This window comes from Triticum dicoccoides, chromosome 3B (assembly GCF_002162155.2).
Source record: "Triticum dicoccoides isolate Atlit2015 ecotype Zavitan chromosome 3B, WEW_v2.0, whole genome shotgun sequence".
NCBI lineage: Eukaryota > Viridiplantae > Streptophyta > Magnoliopsida > Poales > Poaceae > Triticum > Triticum dicoccoides.
Window position 1 is genome coordinate 288,561,615 of NC_041385.1, and position 8,418 is coordinate 288,570,032.

An 8,418-nucleotide genomic window follows, 5' to 3' on the forward strand; every position below is an offset into this window, starting at 1 on the left:
TGATTTAGATGGAGGTTCCGACGAAATGGTCGAGGAAATTTGAACTCCGAAAAAGAAAAGATGAAAACACTTGAAACTAGAATTTATTCAACAAGAACGAACTCCGAAGGAAGGGATTACTCACTTGGATGAAATAAGAATAAGATTTATTCTATGCTTATCCTTCATCAAATTAAATTGATGACAAACAACGGATTTCGCATACTACTTATTCTTCTTGAAAAGGATTGAGAAGTGACATGTCGCAAACTTGAGAAGGTCTTCCTGATCCACCGGTAGGATTGAAAAGAACGAAAGGATTGAAATGATAATCAAAGAAAAAGAATCTTGAACGAACCACCATAAGAATTAGAAAAAAATGACCGATGAAAGAGAAAGAATCATCGGGAAGAATTAGACGATCAAATATGACTGAGGGGATTTAGATGCAAAAGGACAAAGAGATCATGAGCTGATTAAAGAACACTTGAACGAAGCACCGGGATAAATAGAGAACAATAACTGGAACGATGGCCTCCGGTGAAAAGAAACGGGAAAACAACTTCTGACAAACTCCGGATGGGTAAGAAAACAATATCTGACAAATGGAATAAATCGAGACTGATAACATGAAGCTAGAACCATGAATCTTCAAAAGAACGGACAAGATTTAGAGGAAAAAACTCTTCTTCGGTCTTCAAATAACGACGGGAAACACCACCAAAATTACTGAGATACTCCGGAAGGATGAAAAGCGAAGGGGTTGAGCCAACAATGAAAACATTTGAAAAAACGATCTTGGAGAAGGCATCTGACTGATGGAAAACATTCTTACGTCACACTTGAAAAGAATTGAGAATAACTCCGGGGGAATTAGAAGAGTCAAGTAAGATCCTGGGAAAAAACCTGTGGGTTAGGGCCCACTAAAGAAAACACCATTGAGAAGGATTGTTGAAAAGATAGATGATGCACCGGAACAATTGAAATATTTGAATGAGGTGACAACCTCGAATTAATTCAAACACAGACAAATCTCCTGAGATGTCTTGAACACTCCGGAAGGATAAACTGGCGAGAGGCGAACGAGCAAGGAGAACACTTGATCCAAGGGAAAGAATATAATCACTACCAAAAATTAGAATTGAATCCACCGGAGAAGAAAAAGAGATGAAGAATGTCACATGAGACGAGAATTCACCGATTGAGATAATTGAGGGAAGATTGAAGGGGCTCCACACGAATGGAATTGATGGTCGAAACAGACTCAAGCTCCGGGAAGAAAAGGGTGGGAGGGCGGGAAAACAAAGACAACTTGGAAGGGGAAACCGAGGAATATCTTGAAGAGAAAACACCGGTTGAAATCATTGAGGAAAGAGAGCAAAAACTTTGCACGAGTAGGATGGATACTTGATTACGGACTCCGGTTCCAAGAAGAAAAAGGGTGGGTGGGTGGGAAAAGAAAACAACTGAGGATTGAACTCGCAAAGATGAAGAGACTTGAGTCAACTTGACGAGAAATGTGCTGTATGAAAAGAGAAGAGAACCAACGAATGGAAAACCAACTGCGTGATCCTAAGGAAAATTTTGAAGGGGAAGAGGAGTAATTCAAAACAACTACGTCAAGATTCCTCACCAGAGCGACGAAGGGGCTGAGGAGTAAAAAGAATTCCTACTCTCCGATATAACTAGACTCCGAAAACAGTTTTCTTCTAGACTCAACAACGGCCAAACTACACGATTAATCAAGGGGGATCCTAGGGTCGATCGAGGCTCTGATACCAACTTGTCACGCCCAATATGCGACCCTATCCAAAAGGAACTCGAAGGTCCCACCAAGGATAGACCCGCATATTGAAACGCTTTTGCAAGGTGGATATCATTACATCAACATTACATAATAGATGGGGATACATACATAAGGAATATAATCCCACATGAATACAACATCACAATACATAAGAGCATCATCCGGCTACGGATGAAACACAAACAGAAACTCAAACGACATCCACCCTGCTAGCCCAGGCTGCCGTTCTGGAACCTATCCCCTGATTGAAGAAGCAGAAGAAGAACTCAACGCAAGCAAGCATCGCTCTCGCGTCATGATCATCGCAAAACCTGTACCTGCAACTGTTGTTGTAGTAATCTGTGAGCCACGAGGACTCAGCAATCCCATTACCATGGGTATCAAGACTAGCAAAGCTTAAAGGGAAAGGAAGGGGTAAAGCGGTGAGGTTGCAGCAGCGACTACGCATGATATGGTGGCTAACATACGCAAATAAGAGCGAGAAGAGAGCAAAAGGAACGGTCGTCAACTAGTAATGATCAAGAAGTGATCCTGAACTCCTGCTTACGTCAAACATAACCCAAAGACCGTGTTCACTTCCCGGACTCCGCCGAGAAGAGACCATCACGGCTACACACGCGGTTGATGCGTTTTAATTCGGATCTGGTGTCAAGTTATCTACAACCGGACATTAACAAATTCCCATCTGCCAATAACCGCAGGCACAGCTTTCGAAAGATTATCCCTGCAGGGGTGTCCCAACTTAGCCCATGATAAGCTCTCGCGATCAACGAAGGATATACCTTCTCCCAGGAAGACCCGATCAGACTCGGAATCCCGGTTTACAAGAAATTTCGACAATGGTAAAACAAGACCAGCAAGACCACCCGATGCGCCGACAATCCCGATAGGAGCTGCACATATCTCGTTCTTAGGGCAACACCGGATGAACACTACGTACAACTAAAACCAGACCTCGAGTTTCCCCGAGGTGGCGCTGCAAGTGGCTCTGGTTCGGACCAACACTTAGACAAGCACTGGCCCGGGGGGGCTATAATAAAGATGACCCTCGAGAGAGCGACTCCCAAGGGAAAAGTAGGTGGTGGTGAGGCAAATGGTAAAACCAATGTTGCGCCTTGCTGGAGGAGTTTTATTCAAAGCGAACTGTCAAGGGGGTCCCATAAATCACCCGACCGCGTAAGGAATGCAAGATCCGGGAACATAACACCGGTATGACAGAAACTAGGGGCGGCAAGAGTGGAACAAAACGCCAGGCATAAGGCCGAGCCTTCCACCCTTTACCAAGTATATAGATGCATTAATAATATAAGAGATATTGTGATATCCCAACCAAAATCCTGTCCACCATGGAGCAATCTTCAACTTCACCTGCAACTAGCAACGCTATAAGAGGGCTAAGCAAAGCGGTAACATAGCCAAGCAATGGTTTGCATAGGAAAGGTGTCAAAGGTTAGAGGTTCATGGCAATTTGGGAGGCTTGAAGAACAAGAGATAGGTAACGCAGCAAAGCGATAGAACGAAGCAACTAGCATAGCAATGATAGTAGTGAGATCTAGGGTAGCGGTCATCTTGCCTGAAATCCCGCAAGGAAGAAGAACGAGTCCATGAAGAAGATGAACGGATGAAGCCGAACCAAACGTAGACGAATGAATCCTCACGATCGCAACGAAACAGGAACTATCGAGAAGAAGCACACAACAAGGTAAACACACCACACATGAACAAGGCATGATGCACAACAAGCATGATGCATGACAAATCTAGATGAGGCTACTCATGGCAAGAGATGATGCACACAAGAGCAACACTTCAAGGCAAGTTTAAATGAGGCCAGGAACAACATATAACAATTCCGGTAAGTCTTCATATGCATATTTCGAAGTTGGTCCAGATCTGAATAAACCTTATGTTCAAGTTGTTAAACAGCAAGTTAATATGCACAAAGATGATCTACACGAGATTCTAGTCAAGTTACATATGAAGTTCATTTAGTTCGGAGCTACGGCCTAGAAGATATGAGCAAAACAAGTTAAACATGGCATTGATGCAAAATGCACCCAAACATCAAGCAAACACCTCAAACAAGGATGCAACATGATAATATGAAGCTACATGCAAAATCAAGCAAGTTTCATATGGAGCACACTCAAAACGGAGCAACGGTGCAACACACACACACTATACAAGTTTAAAGGACAAGCTGTCCAAAACAGCAACTAGGCATATTGCACGCATCAAAACAATAAGCTACAACATCTCAACATGAAAAAAAAAGACATGGGCATGATGTACAGGTAAAGCATAACAAAACATGAACACTGAGCTATCTCCAGAAATCACTAGAACATGCTCAAACACACATGGTAAGATTGCAAGTAATGACAATTCAGACTTTGCAGAAAATAACATCAGGTTGCAATGTTTAGAGCTATCAAACAACATGTTACAGGAACTTATAATGGCAAACAAAGGCATGGCATGATACTACTAAATGCATAGATCAAAAGTCCCTTACTGACCATAAGCCAAAAAGGATCAGAAAATATGATGGCACCCACGTAAACATGGCAAGTTATAATACAGATTCAAACATGGCAGAAACAGAATTATGAAGGCATGTTGGTGAGCTTGTACCACTCACCACAGAGCAATATATGGCATGGCAAGGCAACCAACAGTAAGAAGACATGTTTGTGAAGCTAAGCATGGCAATAGCAAGTTCATAGCATGCAAGGATCAACTACAACAACCTTGGCAAAATTGAATAACATGTAAACAATCTGCCAGAAAACATTTTGGAGCAAAAGTAGAGCACGAAAATGATATGCTAGACTACTCCATAATTGCAACCAAGGGCAGGGATGGATATAGCATAACCATATGTTCAAAACATCCTTACTGAAGTATCTCAAAATATGCATGGATCTCTCTGTAGCATCAAGTTTACATGGCATCAAAATAACAGCAGAACAGGGACTAAAATCAGTAACATCACGATGCCTAGTTTGCATGCTTGTGATAGTCACCACATTGATCACAAAAATACATGGTAAGCACCTCTATAAAGAAGACATGGCATATATCAAAACACATGTAGACATCAACCTCATAGGATACACACATCAATCACGGCAAAAATGACAAAAGAGCTAGTTATAACAGTTTCAGCAGATAACATCATGAAGCACTCTTACAACAAAGATTCAGGCATCAAGATGACCTCAAATGAATATGATTCAATGGAATGAAATGATGTACTCGTTGAGACGAACAATTTGACATATTACACGCACGAAACAGAGCTACGGATGCAGAGATATCATGCGATGAACAGAGCAACATATTATGACAATTTCGGGACTTACACGAAAAAATATACCCTCGGGCGAATCGGGATGGAGAGGTGCGGGGACGACGGGATCCGGGACGCGGAGGCCTTTTGCTTCGGTGCTCGAAGCCGTCCAGGCTGAGGTTGGACGGGGCCATCCCGGCCGGAGGTTGAAGGAGGCAGGGGACGGCGGCGCTGTCGGGGCTCCGGCGAGGCGCGGACCGTCGGAGTAGGGCGTCGGCGGCGGGGACGAGCGCCCGCGGCCGGATCCGGTGGCTCCCGACCGGAACAGGCGAGGAGGAGGCCGCGGAAAGGCGAGATCCGGCGAGGTGGCATTTTCCGATGGCGGCGGTGACTGGCGGCGGAGTCCGGCGGGGCGCGGGCGGCGAGAGCTCGAGCGCGGCGTGGTGCCGGCTGACGGCGGCAGCGGAGCAGCACGCGGAAGTAGGAGATCGGGCAGGGAGGCGGCGGAGCGGGGAGCAGCGGGTGCGGCGGCGGCGGCGGGCGGGCCGCGCGGCGGCGGCGGGCGGGCCCCGCGGGCCTGCAGCGGGCCGCGCGGGCCGGCGGCGGTGGAGGCGCGGGGCAGGTCCACGTGGTGGCTCGGGATAGGGCCAGGAGGCGGCGGGGCGACGTGGCGTGATGCTATTGGACGGAGGGACGTGGCCGGCGGACATGTCCGGCGCGGATGGACATGTCCGGCGGCGCGGTGGAGAAAGGGCTAGGGTTTCATCCGCGAAAATGGAAGGGGAGGGCCTATTTATAGGTAGAGGGAGCTAGGAGAGTTCAAATGAGGTGCGGTTTTCGGCCACGCGATCGTGATCGAACGACCGAGAGCATGGAGGAGAGTTTGCTGGGTTTTGGGCCACTTTGGAAGGGGTGTTGGGCTGCAAAGAGAGATGGGCTTTACGGTTACCCGGTTAACCGTTAGAGTACCAAACGACCTCCGAATGGCACGAAACTTGACAGGCGGTCTACCGGTGCTATACCAAGGCCACTTGGCAAGCCTCGGTCCATTCCGAGAATGTTTAACACCCGCACACAACAGGAGACAAAAGGGGAACACCGGAGGACATAGGAGCGCCGGATTGCAAAACGGACAACGGAGAAAAGGCTCAGATGCATGAGACGAACACGTATGCAAAATGAAATGCACATGATGACAAGATAAAAATGCAACACGCAAGCAAATGACATGACAATGACAACGAATAACTGGCAGACACCTGGCGCATCGAATCCGGGGCGTTACAGGCTCGCTAGCTGATTATGCTATTGATATGAGTAATTCTGAGACCTAGGTGTTATTGTGAGTATGGTTAGTTCATAATATTTGTTGAATCTTGAATGCTGGCTTTTCATGTTTACAACAACAAGAGCAAACAGAGTTTGTAAAAAATTTCTTTATCACTTTCAGTTTATCAACTGAATTGCTTGAGGACAAGCAAAGGTTTAAGCTCGGGGGAGTTGATACGTCTCCAACGTATCTACTTTTCCAAACACTTTTGCCCTTGTTTTGGACTCTAACTTGCATGATTTGAATGAAACTAACCCGGACTGACGTTTCAGCAGAACTACCATGATGTTGTTTTATGTGTAGAAAATAAAAGTTCTCGGAATGTCCTGAAAATCCACGGAGGCACTTTTTGGAATTAATAAGAATTTCTGGGCGAAAGAAATACACCAGGGGCCCCAGGGCCTGTCCACGAGACAGGGGGGCGCCCCCCCTGTAGGGCGCACCCCCTATCTCGTGGGCCCCCTGGACGTCCACCGACCTCAACTCCAACTCCATATATTCACGTTCGGGGAGAAAAAAATCAAGGAGAAAGTTTCATCGCGTTTTACGACACGGAGCCGCCGCCAAGCCCTAATCTCTCTTGGGAGGACTGATCTGGAGTCCGTTCGGGGCTCCGGAGAGGGGGATTCGTCGCCGTCGTCATCATCAACCATCCTTCATCACCAATTTCATGATTGTCACCGCCGTGCGTGAGTAATTCCATCATAGGCTTGCTGGACGGTGATGGGTTGGATGAGATTTACCATGTAATCAAGTTAGTTTTGTTAGGGTTTGATCCCTAGTATCCACTATGTTCTGAGATTGATGTTGCTATGACTTTGCTATGCTTAATGCTTGTCACTAGGGCCCGAGTGCCACGATTTCAGATCTGAACCTATTATGTTTTCATGAATATATGTGTCTTCTTGATCCTATCTTGCAAGTCTATAGTCACCTATTATGTGTTATGATCTGACAACCCCGAAGTGACAATAATCGGGATATGTTAAAGTACATGAAAATACGAGCAAGATGCATATATGACATGTTTTATTTGGATGCATGGACATTTAGTTATGAGCATTTTGAAATGGTGGTATTTCTGTAAATATGCATGCACTGGGTATATGACAAAATCACAGGATGGAGAAAAAACATCTGCGGGCTGAATGCAATGCACTGTGCAAGGCCCAAGACGGACCTGGGCAGAAATTGATGAATGTGAGTGAGCAAAATTTAAAACAATACAGATGTCGTGGTATTCTCACGGGGGGGGGGTGCAAGACGACATATGCCACAAGGTGGCTTCGTGTGAGGGCAAGACTGCTGCCGGAATATCCAGGGACGGGTATGCGAGTAGCACGCGCTAGTTTACCCAGGTTCGGGGCTCTCCGGAGAGATAACACCCCTACTCCTGCATGTCTGAGTATATCTGGTATATCTGGTACAGAGTGCTCCTGGAGCTGTACCTGAGGTCAGTGCCATAGGCATCTGGCATCTGGCCTCGTATATGCATATGAGCATAGATGTGTGTGTGGCCGCATGTGCCTGAGCATGCATGCGTGAGTGTGTGGCTGGCTAGCTAGCTCTCTTGCTAGCTAGCTTGCTTGTGTGTATGCGTGAGTGTGAGTCCATCCTGGATGGATGGATGTGTGCCCATATATATAGGCATAGCTAGCTTAGGAAGTAAGCTAAGTGGTGGCATGGGCAAGGCATGGTGGGGTGTCATCCTTGTCCCCTGGGTCACTTGATAAATAGTGTCAGGGGACAAGTGACACTGTACATGATGGCTGGGGTGTCTCGTGAACAGTGTCGGGTATGGTCGTCACGTCGGAGTCGGCAGCCAGCAGTCGGCCTGGTGGTGCAGTCGGTAGCCCGCAGTCGGCCTGGGCGGCCGGGGAGTCGGCAGCCAGCAGTCGGCCTGGTGGTGCAGTCGGCAGCCCGTAGTCGGCCTAGGCGGCCGGGGAGTCGTCAGCCAGCAGTCGGCCTGGTGGTGCAGTCGGCAGCCCGCAGTCGGCCTGGGCGGCCGGG